The 12,404-nt window shown below is 45.8% G+C and overlaps 1 protein-coding gene across 3 annotated transcripts in view; it reads right to left on the reverse strand.

Moving 5' to 3' along the window:
* Window positions 1-12,404, reverse strand: part of LOC110485161 (zinc finger protein 385C) — a 215,966-nt gene that overhangs the window by 186,484 nt on the left and 17,078 nt on the right. The window lies entirely within an intron of this gene.

Below are 12,404 nucleotides of genomic sequence, written 5' to 3' on the forward strand. Positions count from 1 at the left end.
TCTCTCTCTCTCTCTCTTACTGTCATCCTAGTCTCTCTCTCTCTCTCTCTCTCTCTCTCTCTCTTACTGTCATCCTAGTCTCTCTCTCTCTCTCTCTCTCTCTTACTGTTATCCTAGTCTCTCTCTCTCTCTCTCTCTCTCTCTCTCTCTCTTACTGTCATCCTAGCCTCTCTCTCTCTCTTACTGTCATCCTAGTCTCTCTCTCTCTCTCTTACTGTCATCCTAGTCTCTCTCTCTCTCTCTCTCTCTTACTGTTATCCTAGTCTCTCTCTCTCTCTCTCTTACTGTCATCCTAGTCTCTCTCTCTCTCTTACTGTCATCCTAGTCTCTCTCTCTCTCTCTCTCTCTCTCTCTCTCTCTCTCTCTTACTGTCATCCTAGTCTCTCTCTCTCTCTCTCTTACTGTCATCCCAGTCTCCTTCTCTCTCTTACTGTCATCCTAGTCTCTCTCTCTCTCTTACTGTCATCCTAGTCTCTCTCTCTCTCTCTCTCTCTCTCTTACTGTCATCCTAGTCTCTCTCTCTCTCTTACTGCCATCCTTGTCTCTCTCTCTCTCTTACTGTCATCCTAGTCTCTCTCTCTCTCTCTCTTACTGTCATCCTAGTCTCTCTCTTACTGTCATCCTTGTCTCTCTCTCTCTCTTACTGTCATCCTTGTCTCTCTCTCTCTCTTACTGTCATCCTAGTCTCTCTCTCTCTCTCTCTCTTACTGTCATCCTAGTCTCTCTCTCGCTCTTACTGTCATCCTAGTCTCTCTCTCTTACTGTCATCCTAGTCTCTCTCTCTCTCTTACTGTCATCCTAGTCTCTCTCTCTCTCTTACTGTCATCCTTGTCTCTCTCTCTCTCTTACTGTCATCCTAGTCTCTCTCTCTCTCTTTTACTGTCATCCTAGTCTCTCTCTCTCTCTTACTGTCATCCTTGTCTCTCTATCTCTTACTGTCATCCTTGTCTCTCTCTCTCTTACTGTCATCCTAGTCTCGCTCTCTCTCTTACTTTTATCCTAGTCTCTCTCTCTCTCTCTCGTACTGTTATCCTAGTCTCTCTATCTCTCTCTCTCTCTCTCTCTCTCTTACTGTCATCCTAGTCTCTCTCTCTCTCTTACTGTCATCCTAGTCTCTCTCTCTCTCTTACTGTCATCCTAGTCTCTCTCTCTCTCTTACTGTCATCCTAGTCTCTCTCTCTCTCTTACTGTCATCCTAGTCTCTCTCTCTCTCTCTCTCTCTCTCTCTTACTGTCATCCTAGTCTCTCTCTCTCTCTCTTACTGTCATCCTAGTCTCTCTCTATCTCTTACTGTCATCCTTGTCTCTCTCTCTTACTGTCATCCTAGTCTCTCTCTCTCTTTAACTGTAATCTTAGTCTCTCTCTCTCTCTTACTGTCATCCTTGTCTCTCTCTCTCTCTTACTGTCATCCTTGTCTCTCTCTCTCTCTCTCTTACTGTCATCCTAGTCTCTCTCTCGCTCTTACTGTCATCCTAGTCTCTCTCTCTCTCTCTCTTACTGTCATCCTAGTCTCTCTCTCTCTCTCTCTCTCTCTCTCTCTCTCTCTCTCTCTCTTACTGTCATCCTAGTCTCTCTCTCTCTCTCTCTCTTACTGTTATCCTAGTCTCTCTCTCTCTCTCTCTCTCTCTCTTACTGTCATCCTAGTCTCTCTCTCTCTCTCTCTCTCTTACTGTTATCCTAGTCTCTCTCTCTCTCTCTCTTACTGTCATCCTAGTCTCTCTCTCTCTCTTACTGTCATCCTAGTCTCTCTCTCTCTCTCTCTCTCTCTCTCTCTCTCTTACTGTCATCCTAGTCTCTCTCTCTCTCTCTCTTACTGTCATCCCAGTCTCCTTCTCTCTCTTACTGTCATCCTAGTCTCTCTCTCTCTCTTACTGTCATCCTAGTCTCTCTCTCTCTCTCTCTCTTACTGTCATCCTAGTCTCTCTCTCTCTCTTACTGCCATCCTTGTCTCTCTCTCTCTCTTACTGTCATCCTAGTCTCTCTCTCTCTCTCTCTTACTGTCATCCTAGTCTCTCTCTTACTGTCATCCTTGTCTCTCTCTCTCTCTTACTGTCATCCTTGTCTCTCTCTCTCTCTTACTGTCATCCTAGTCTCTCTCTCTCTCTCTTACTGTCATCCTAGTCTCTCTCTCGCTCTTACTGTCATCCTAGTCTCTCTCTCTTACTGTCATCCTAGTCTCTCTCTCTCTCTTACTGTCATCCTAGTCTCTCTCTCTCTCTTACTGTCATCCTTGTCTCTCTCTCTCTCTTACTGTCATCCTAGTCTCTCTCTCTCTCTTTTACTGTCATCCTAGTCTCTCTCTCTCTCTTACTGTCATCCTTGTCTCTCTATCTCTTACTGTCATCCTTGTCTCTCTCTCTCTTACTGTCATCCTAGTCTCGCTCTCTCTCTTACTTTTATCCTAGTCTCTCTCTCTCTCTCTCGTACTGTTATCCTAGTCTCTCTATCGCTCTCTCTCTCTCTCTCTCTCTCTCTCTCTCTATCTCTTACTGTCATCCTAGCCTATCTCTCTCTCTCTTACTGTGTGTGAGTGTGTGAGTGAGTGAGTGAGTGAGTCTCTCTCTCTCTCTCTGTCATCCTAGTCTCTCTCTCTCTTACTGTCATCCTAGTCTCTCTCTCTCTCTCTCCCTCTCTCTCTCTCTCTCTCTGCCCTAGTCCCACTTTCATCAATGCATATTCATGTTATTAAACCTTCTCACTCACTCACTCACTCACTCACTCACTCACTCACTCACTCACTCACTCACTCACTCACTCACTCACTCACTCACTCACTCACACACACACACACACACACACACACACACACACACACACACACACACACACACACACACACACACACACACACACACACACACGCACACACACACTATCTGTCTATACTCAAGCCTTTGCCCTTTTCCCTTACACTGGCTCACAAACAGGCACATCCGTCTGTATTTGTTTCTCCGTCCGCCCACCCAGTCTGAACGAACCTACCACTTCTGCGCACTTCCTCCAGTCCTCTCAAATAGCCCATCTGGGCATGTGCAAACAAGCAATCCAATAGCCCACAATACATATGTATGGAAATTCCATATTCAACAGACTGGATTTTACTGCCAGTTATCTGTGGGCGTGGGCCCATCTAGAGAGGAAGAGATGGAGAGAGAGTGGGAGAGATGGAGAGAAAGAGGGAAAGATGGAGAGGGCGGAGAGATGGAGAGAAAGAGGGAGAGATGGAGAGAGAGAGGGAGAGAACAGAGAGATGGTGAGGAGAAAGAGATGGAGAGAGATGGAGAGAAGAGAGAGATGGAGAGGAGAAAGAGATGGAGAGGAGAGAGAGATGGAGAGGAGAAAGAGATGGAGAGAGATGGAGAGAAGAGAGAGATGGAGAGAGAGAGAGGGAAAGATGGAGAGGGCGGAGAGATGGAGAGAGAGAGGGAGAGATGGAGAGAGAGAGAGAGGGAGAGAAGAGAGATGGTGAGGAGAAAGAGATGGAGAGAGATGGATAGAAGAGAGAGATGGAGAGGAGAAAGAGATGGAGAGGAGAGAGAGATGGAGAGGAGAAAGAGATGGAGAGAGAGATGGAAAGGAAAAAGAGATGGAGAGGAGAGAGATGGAAAGGAGAGAGAGATTGAGAGGAGAAAGAGATGGAGAGGAGAGAGATATGGAGAGAGAGATGGAAAGGAGAGAGAGATGGAGAGGAGAGAGAGATGGAGAGAGAGATGGAGAGGAGAGAGAGAGAGAGAGGGAGAGAAGAGAGAGATGGAGAAGAGAAAGAGATGGAGAGAAGAGAGAGATGGAGAGGAGAAAGAGATGGAGAGGAGAGAGAGATGGAGAGGAGAGAGAGATGGAGAGGAGAAAGAGATGGAGAGAGTGAAAGAGGGGAATGATGTAGATGGTGCAGTAATTTATGTTCATGATGGTGTTCTTTACCAGACCAGCCTTCTGCACTATAATACACAGAGCCGGCGTTTCACAGACCCAAACCCAATTTACCTATTTTTACAATCCCACATCTTTTCCTCTGTTTCATTCCCCCTCTTCCTCTCCCCTCTGTGTCTTCCCCCTATCCTCCCGACTCTTGCGCTCTCCCTTTCCCTCTCTCCATCCGTCGCCCCCTCTCTTCTGTCTCATTCACCATATCCCGATCTCTCTTCCCTCTCTCCCCCCTCTCCATCTCTTGCTCTCTCCTTCCTGGGTGATGGCTCATAGAGCAGCGAGAGGTCTAGATATGTGAGCCTGCGCCTCGCCTCATTTCCTCAACTAATGGAGACAAGGAGGCATGGTGAGAGGGGGGGAGGCAGAGAGAGAGAGAGAAACCGAGCGAGAGACAGAGAGAGAGTGAGAGAAGGAGAGAGACCGATGGAGAGAGAGACAGACAGAGAGAGAGAGGGAGAGGGGGAAGAGAGAGAGACAGATAGACAGAGTGAGAGAGAGAGAGAGACAACGAGAGAGAGGGGGAGAGAGATAAAGATTGGACATTGCTTTTCCTCCAAACAAAAACGAGGTCAACAAAAGAGGATGCTCAAACATGCCACGTTTTGAAGCTGCCAGTCCTTTTCAAAAAACTCAATAACATCATAGATAACATCCCAAATACCTCAGATAATAAAACCCACGAGTGAGTCGTGTCTGACTTTAAAATAAATAATGATTACGACCGAGGAGACAGATTATGATTCATAGGCTGTGTTCGTGACTGATAAGGCCCTCTGAGTGGGGTTAAAGAGTCACCCAGACGTGGGTGTCTTATTGTGGGCAGTCAGTCATATGAACAGAGCATACTTCACCTGGTCTCCACAGTGGCATGTTCTTTTGGAACATAGCAGATAGACAGGGACGTTTCTATGACAACAACCAGTCTCGTCCCCAACCTGAGCTCCCCATGTAATTCATTAGGCAGCAAGCCACTAGATGTATTATCAGGTATCAGAGAGAAAGAAAGTAGAACCACATGAATAAACATTATGAACCCACAACAAACTAAAAGGCGGGATGCATCTACACACTGAAGTTGTAGCTCCTAAGAATACAGCAATAGAGGTATCCACGCACGCACTCACACACGCACACAAGCGTGCACACAAACACGCACACAAACAAAGCTGGGTCCCCGTTCCTGCCCATCTCCCTCATGGTGCTCTTTCACCCAGCTGCAGGAAAGTGATTTGGACCCGTGAGCGCCCCTGAATGCCATCCATCTGTTACCGTGGGACCGGGCCTTGGTCCAGACAGCTCTGCATCTGTGTGTGTGTGCGCGCGCGTGTGTGTGTGTGCAGCAGCTGACTGTAGCATGCCAGCCAGGCCTCTGGGCTGGCACTGTTCAGCACTAATGCTAGCGCTAGCAGTAAGGGCCTCCAGGGGACACGACAGGGGGGGGCACACACAGCCCAGAACACAGCACAGCTGAACAGGTTAGAGGGAGGACGATGGAGGGGCTAGCTTAGGCCAGGGATGGGAGGGCTGGGGGGGGGGGGGGGGGGGGGGGGGGTGCTATTGTCCCTTAGGGGAAACAATGGGACATCGGGTGAGGGCGGATGCTCAGGACGAGGGGTGGAGGGTGAGGGAAAGGAGGTAGGCTAATTGAGCAAACACCTCTTTAGGGCACCAGCCCTCCAACGAGTAGCCAGTCCAACCATTCTTTGGGAGGCCACTGACTGGAAATGAACAATGGACAATTGGAAACCATAAAAAAGCATCTATACTATGTAACTAGGCCATGCTATGTATTACTATTATTGACTAACATGATATCCTTGTTGTTATGTGCTAAAAGACTAGCCTAATATGAAATACAGTATGTCAAGTAGCACTGTGCCACATGCCGGTTGCAGGGCCGCGCACTAGGCCTTGTCTAGCTGCTAAACGCTGGCCTCGCCACTGCTTCTTTAAATGCGGGCGACATTTACATGAAGTGGCTCATTTGTGCCAAGGACAGAAGGGTGGCATGTTAACAATTAAAAGGGTGCTTAATGGGGCATGCAAATGCTATTTTCAGAGCATGTTGTGGGAAGAAGAATTGGGCATAGCCTATTAGGAAGAAATCAGAGCAGTGTTCCCCTGAAGTGGGCCAAGGTCAGCACTAGCTGGGAGGATGGCAGGTCTACTATCTGGGTTAGAAACTCAGCACAGCAAAAAGACACTTCAAACACCTGACAAAAGCCAGTTTAACCCAAACATATATATATATATATATATATAGAGAGAGAGAGAGAGAGTGTGTGAGAGAGAGAGAGATAGAGAGAGACAGAGAGAGAGAGAGAGAGAGAGAGAGAGAGAGAGAGAGAGAGAGAGAGAGAGAGAGAGAGAGAGAGAGAGAGAGAGAGATAGATACAGACAGACAGACAGACAGACAGACAGACAGAAGGAGTTCGTCTTGGGTTCAACATTACATTATTTCAAGGCCAGCCTTCTCTTCCCTGCTGCACATCCATGTGTGTTGTTCAGGGTCCTGCACATTGATTCAGTATAGCCTCAGCCCAGCCTCAGATCCACAGCTAGATAAAGCTGCACATGGATCTGGAGAACACTCAACAGTCAGAACCAGTCAAGGAAAACACAGGGAGAGAGTAGGAGCAGGAGGGTCATCGCTGGCCAAAAACATAAGCATCATTGGGGCCCGGTGCGCAGGTAGCTAAGGCCTGGAACAGAAACAGCTGAAGGTAGTGGGTGATAAGGGGATAGGGGGTGAGGCAGGATGGGGCAGGGATGGAGCCGTGTCTTTGGGAGTCCAGTGGAGGAAGCAGAGCACAGAGCATGCTCTATGTGTGCCCCTCTCCCTGGTCCCTCTCTCAGACCCCCTCCAAAGGCTCCAGTGTGTCCCTGTGTCCTGGGCTGGGCCAGAAGGGGAACAGGGGCGCTCTCTGTGCCTTGTGAGGAGGCCAGACTCCCAGCCTCCTGCCCCCAGCCGGGTGTGTGTTTTGGGGTTTTACAGTGGGCCCGTGCCTTGCTGGCTGCCTGGGGGTTGTGTGTTCATGTGCCACACTCATGTTTACCATCAGGGTGGAGTCTTTCCTCCACAGAGAGGCTGTGAAGTGGGCTGGAAAGATCTGGGCTGTGCTGGGGGACCTGCCAGTAGCATCGATTACAATACACCCCTTACACAATCACCAACACAGTTACAGACACAGAAGTTCAATAACCCCTCTATTTCATTCCAGTTTCAAAATCCATGTGAAAAAGCTTGGCCTATTGGACTACAGTAGACTGTACCAGTGGGAGCGAGAGGGAGAGGGGGACTTGTTCAACAAACCGCTATTAAGACATGTAAATATCATTGACCTTCAGCAAGCTTTTTCCAACAGACATGGCACTATTTAACATTTGGAGAGTGCGTACAGGATCCCTCTAGTTTGAGAGAGGTTTTCCACCTCTGTGAGAGTACGTAGTTGTGTATGTGGGTCTTTCTATAAACTAGGGGACCAGTGAGGATTTCCTACGCTGGACAACTTGTTACAGCTATTGATAGGTCATTGATAATAATCCAGCAATTTTTTTCATCTCATTACATGAATATATAAGGGGAGATAATAGTCAGATTCAATCAAATTCACGAGTTGGTGTCTTGATGTACAGGATTTGTCCAAAATCGTGTGACATGAAACATAACTTTTCTGTCCTTGCATTTATGGCAGTGTAAGTTGTCGTTATATCATATATTAAGAATTAATCAGTTAAATTAGACATTGAACCCTGTAAGAATCCTGGATCAAGCTGTCTGACAGTTTTTTCGTATAGAGATCTCAGAAATGCAGTGTGACTACGTCACATTTCCTGTTTCCTTATGTCACAGGGTGAAAACTGCTTTCTTGGGCACACAAATCACCCCAAAAAGATTAAATTGCAAAATCTTCTAACCGAAAGAGTTACCTTACCTTGATACTTAAAACCTAAATCAAATCTCTCATTAACGTGGTTCTTCAATCATCACGCATAATAATTGTTGGATGTGCATTTGTTGTCCAGCTGATATTTTCACACATCAATCATCTGGTCCAGGAAGGAATTTTCTGAATGACAGTCAAGTGACGAGCACCTGTTGTGATAGCGCATGTGATGCAACAACAGCCCGACTGTTCACGAGGAATGTCCAGAATATCTCATTCGTTACGCAGGTGAAGACAGTTGTGTTCGGATCCACTTTGGATCTATACTGAACAAAAATATAAATGCAACACACAGCAATTTATATGATTTTACTGGCTTACAGTTCATATAAGGAAATCAGCCAATTGAAATACATTCATTAAGCCCTAATCTATGGATTTCACATGACTGGGCAGGGGAGCAGCCATGGGTGGGCCTGGGAGGGCACAGGCACAGGCCCACCCACTTGGGAGCCAGGCCCACCCACTTGGGACCCAGGCCCACATACTTGGGACCCAGGCCCACCCACTAGGGAGCCAGGCCCAGCCAATCAGAATGAGTATTTCCCCACAAAGGGTTTTATTATAGACAAAAATACTCCTCAGTTATATTAGCTGTCCGGGTGGCTTGTCTCAGACAATCCCGCAGGTGAAGAAGCTGGAGTTGGAGGTCCTGGGCTGGTGTGGTTACCAGTGCGTAATTTGAGCCGGAACCTGCCGAACTTTTATCGTTCCAGCACCTATTTGCTCGGATCAGGTACCTCTCGCGGCATGATTTATTAATTGTTTCACTGTTCGCACTGTACATATGCTAATAAAAGTGATCAGCATTAAATCAAGTGGCCTCCTCGTTATTTATCCCGCCCCCCAGAAAGACCATCATGTAAAAGCATGGTGATCCTTCTGTGTAATCATCCCCTATCCTCCCACACAGATTCCAGACCTGCTCTCTTATTTGGACATAGAAGTCATGGGGAGGGCCGGTGGGGTAAGTAACTGATCTTGACACAGGTCTTGGTAGTGGTGGTCAGCTAGTGAAGAGGTCCCTACGTAATCGCGTCACGTAGCCTAGGATAGTCGTCTCCCTACTGAATTTGAAACGTGGGAAAGCCAAATAAAAAATTGATAAGAAAAGGCAATCCAAAAATCCAGAGAAAGATGGTGAATCGAACCCAGAACAAGTCAGCGAACTGTCAATGCCGGAGGAGAGGAGCGAGGGGCAAACTGTTCATGATGGCGATGCCTTTGCTAGCAGCGCTGCTAATCCCGCCAGTTCAAATTTGCAATTCAGAGAAGAAGAAGAAGAACAAGTATACGTTTAGCTAAAGATTTTTTATAACTAAACCAAGATAGGCCACAGCCTGTCGTTTCCAATGGGAACAAATTAGTCATAGTGGGCAGAACAAGCAAGGAGGTGGGCAGAGCCAAGCACGAGCTAGCGAGATCCTATTGGCCCGTTCTAGCATACATCTGCATACTTCCATTAGGGAACGCCTACTCTGTGAAGTGGCGTGTGCAATAACTCAATTTGCATTTGTTTCGTCGATGAGAACATTTGCAGAATATCGACACAAATCCATCTCCTGCCATCTTCTCCCACTGACGGCCACTGAGCTTCCTCTCACTACCGTATCTGGTAGAGAGTGGAAACACCAAGTGGATGCTTAACATTTATACATCCGGTGAAATATCTGTCTCATTGTTCTAGCTGTGGTATAACCCGTGGCTTGTCATGCAGAATTCAAAGCTGGACTATAAAATGCAAAAAGGTAGGGCTGGAGGAATTAATCTGGCAAAAGAGTGGGTGGACTGTAAACTGCTCTGGTCGTTAAAAAACAACAAGGAGGTTTTTGAACATGCTGAAACAAGGCGCATTTTGAGGCAGCAAGTCTCGTAGACAAGGCTAAATAGGACACCCAGGTTATAGTTAACACTCAAAATAAATCAAAATAGACACTACAGCCAGAGTCTTCAGAACAGCCTTAGAAGGAGGCTAAAAGTCACAGCCACAGGCCTGCTCATGGCTTTGAGTAAGAAATTGACTGTCAGGAGTTAAATTGACTTGACATGGGGAAAGTCATTGTGGGAGGTTTTGAAAACTATGGTAGGATTTTATTTTCTTTACAATCTTGTTCTGTAATGTGAAGATAATCTGTGCTTCATATTCTCACATGGGCATTAGGCCTATACAGTTGAAGTCAGAAGTTTAAATACACCGTAGCCAAATACATTTAAACTCAGTTTTTCACAATTCCTGACATTTAATCCTAGTAAAAATTCCCCGTCTTAGGTCAGTTAGGATCAACACTTTATTTTAAGAATGTGAAATGTCAGGATAATAGTAAAGAAAATGATTTATTTCAGCTTTTATTTATTTCATCACATTCCCAGTGGGTCAAAAGTTTACATACACTCAATTAGTGTTTGGTAGCATTGTCTTCAGATTGTTTAACTTGGGTCAAATGTTTTGGGTAGCCTTCCACAAGCTTCCCACAATAAGTTGGGTGAATGTTGGCCCATTCCTCCTGACAGAGCTGGTGTAACTGAGTCAGGTTTGTAGGCCTCTTGCTCGCACACGCTTTATCAGTTCTGCCCACAAATGTTCTATAGGATTGATGTCAGGGCTTTGTGATGGCCACTCCAATACCTTGACTTTGTTGTCCTTACGCCATTTTGCCACAACTTTGGAAGTATGCTTGGGGTCATTGTCCATTTGGAAGACCCATTTGCGACCAAGCTTTAACTTCCTGGCTGATGTCTTGAGATGTTGCTTCAATATATCCACATAATTTCCCTGCCTCATGATGCCATCTATTTTATGGAGTGCACCAGTCCCTCCCTCCCGCAGCAAAGCACCCCCACAACAAGATGCTGCCACCCCCGTGCTTCACAGTTGGAAATGCTGTTCTTCTGCTTGCAAGTCTCCTCCTTTTTCCTCCAAACATAACAATGCTCATTATGGCCAAACAGTTCTATTTTTGTCTCATCAGACCAGAGGACATTTCTCCAAAAAGTATGATCTTTGTCCCCATGTGCAGTTACAAACTGTAGTCTGGCTTTTTTATAGCGTTTTGGAGCATTGGCTTCTTCTTTTCTGAGCAGCCTTTCAAGTTATCTCCTTATCTCCTTTCTAAGTGGTATGACAGCTGCGTGGTCCCATGGTGTTTATACTTGCGTACTATTGTTTGTACAGATGAACGTGAGTTTGGAAATTGCTCCCAAGGGTGAACCAGACTTGTGGAGATCTACAATTTTTGGGGCTGATTTCTTTTGATTTTCCCATGATATCAAGCAAAGACGCACTGAGTTTGAAGGTAGGCCTTGAAATACATCCACAGGTACACCTCCAATTGACTCAAATTATGTCAATTAGCCTATCAGAAGCTTCTAAAGCCATGACATAATTTTCTGGAATTTTCCAACCTGTTTATTAAAGGCAGAGTCAACTTAGTGTATGTAAACTTCTGACCCACTGGAATTGTGATACAGTGAATTATAAGTGAAATAATATGTCTGTAAATAATTGTTGGGAAAATTACTTGTGTCATGCACAAAGTAGATGTCCTAACCGACTTGCCAAAACTATAGTTTATTAACACGAAATGTTAATGTGGTTGAAAAATGAGTTTTAATGACTCCAACCTAAGTATATGTCAACTGTATGTGTGTTCTGCTGTAGTCTACATTGATTTATTTTATTTGAAGTTATATTCCAATATTGTGATATTTGTTCTACTGCTACATTGATGTCTTGAAAATTATAGGAAATTCGAGTCTTGTAAGCCCTACAGCTGAGTAGGTGTGCATATGCATATGGCCGGTGTTCTGCACTGACATCTAAAAATGTTGATGTACAATGTCTAGAAAATGAGGCTATAAGAAATTCTGACTTGTGTAAAGCCCCGCATCTACACTCAAGTATGTGGGCATACTGCAGTGACGCCTAAAATGCTTTGAATTAATCAGCACCTTGGAGAGTGCTGTCCATTTCACCACCATAGATAGTAGGCTACTTGGCTGTTTACCCTGTCTGCTGTGCTGCTATGTTGTGTTTGACACTTTCTCTCTCAATGTGTTCCGGTAACTCAGAGCCCCGCGGATAACCCCCCCCCCCCCCCCCCCCCCTCACGCTCACTCTGTGCTCTCACGATTTACAAATTAAGCACTGGTGGTTACACATGGTCTGCGGTTGTGTGGCCGGTTGGACGTACTGCCAAACAGCTCTGGTGGACATTCCTGAAGTCAGCATGCCAATTCCACACTCCCGCAAAACATGAGATATCCATGGCATCGTGTGACAAAACTGCAACTGAGTGGTCTTCTATTGTCCCCAGCACAAGGTGCACCTGTGTAATGATCATGCTGTTTAATCAGCTTTTTGATATGCCAAACATGTCAGGTGGATGGATTATCTTGGCAAAGGAGAAATGCTCACTAACAGGGACGTAAACAAATTTGTGCACAACATTTTGAGAGAAATAATATTTTTGTGCATATGGAATATTTCTGGGATCATTTATTTCAGCTCATGAAACACTTTACATGTTGAGT

The sequence above is a fragment of the Oncorhynchus mykiss genome, chromosome 13 (assembly GCF_013265735.2).
Source record: "Oncorhynchus mykiss isolate Arlee chromosome 13, USDA_OmykA_1.1, whole genome shotgun sequence".
Taxonomy (NCBI): domain Eukaryota; kingdom Metazoa; phylum Chordata; class Actinopteri; order Salmoniformes; family Salmonidae; genus Oncorhynchus; species Oncorhynchus mykiss.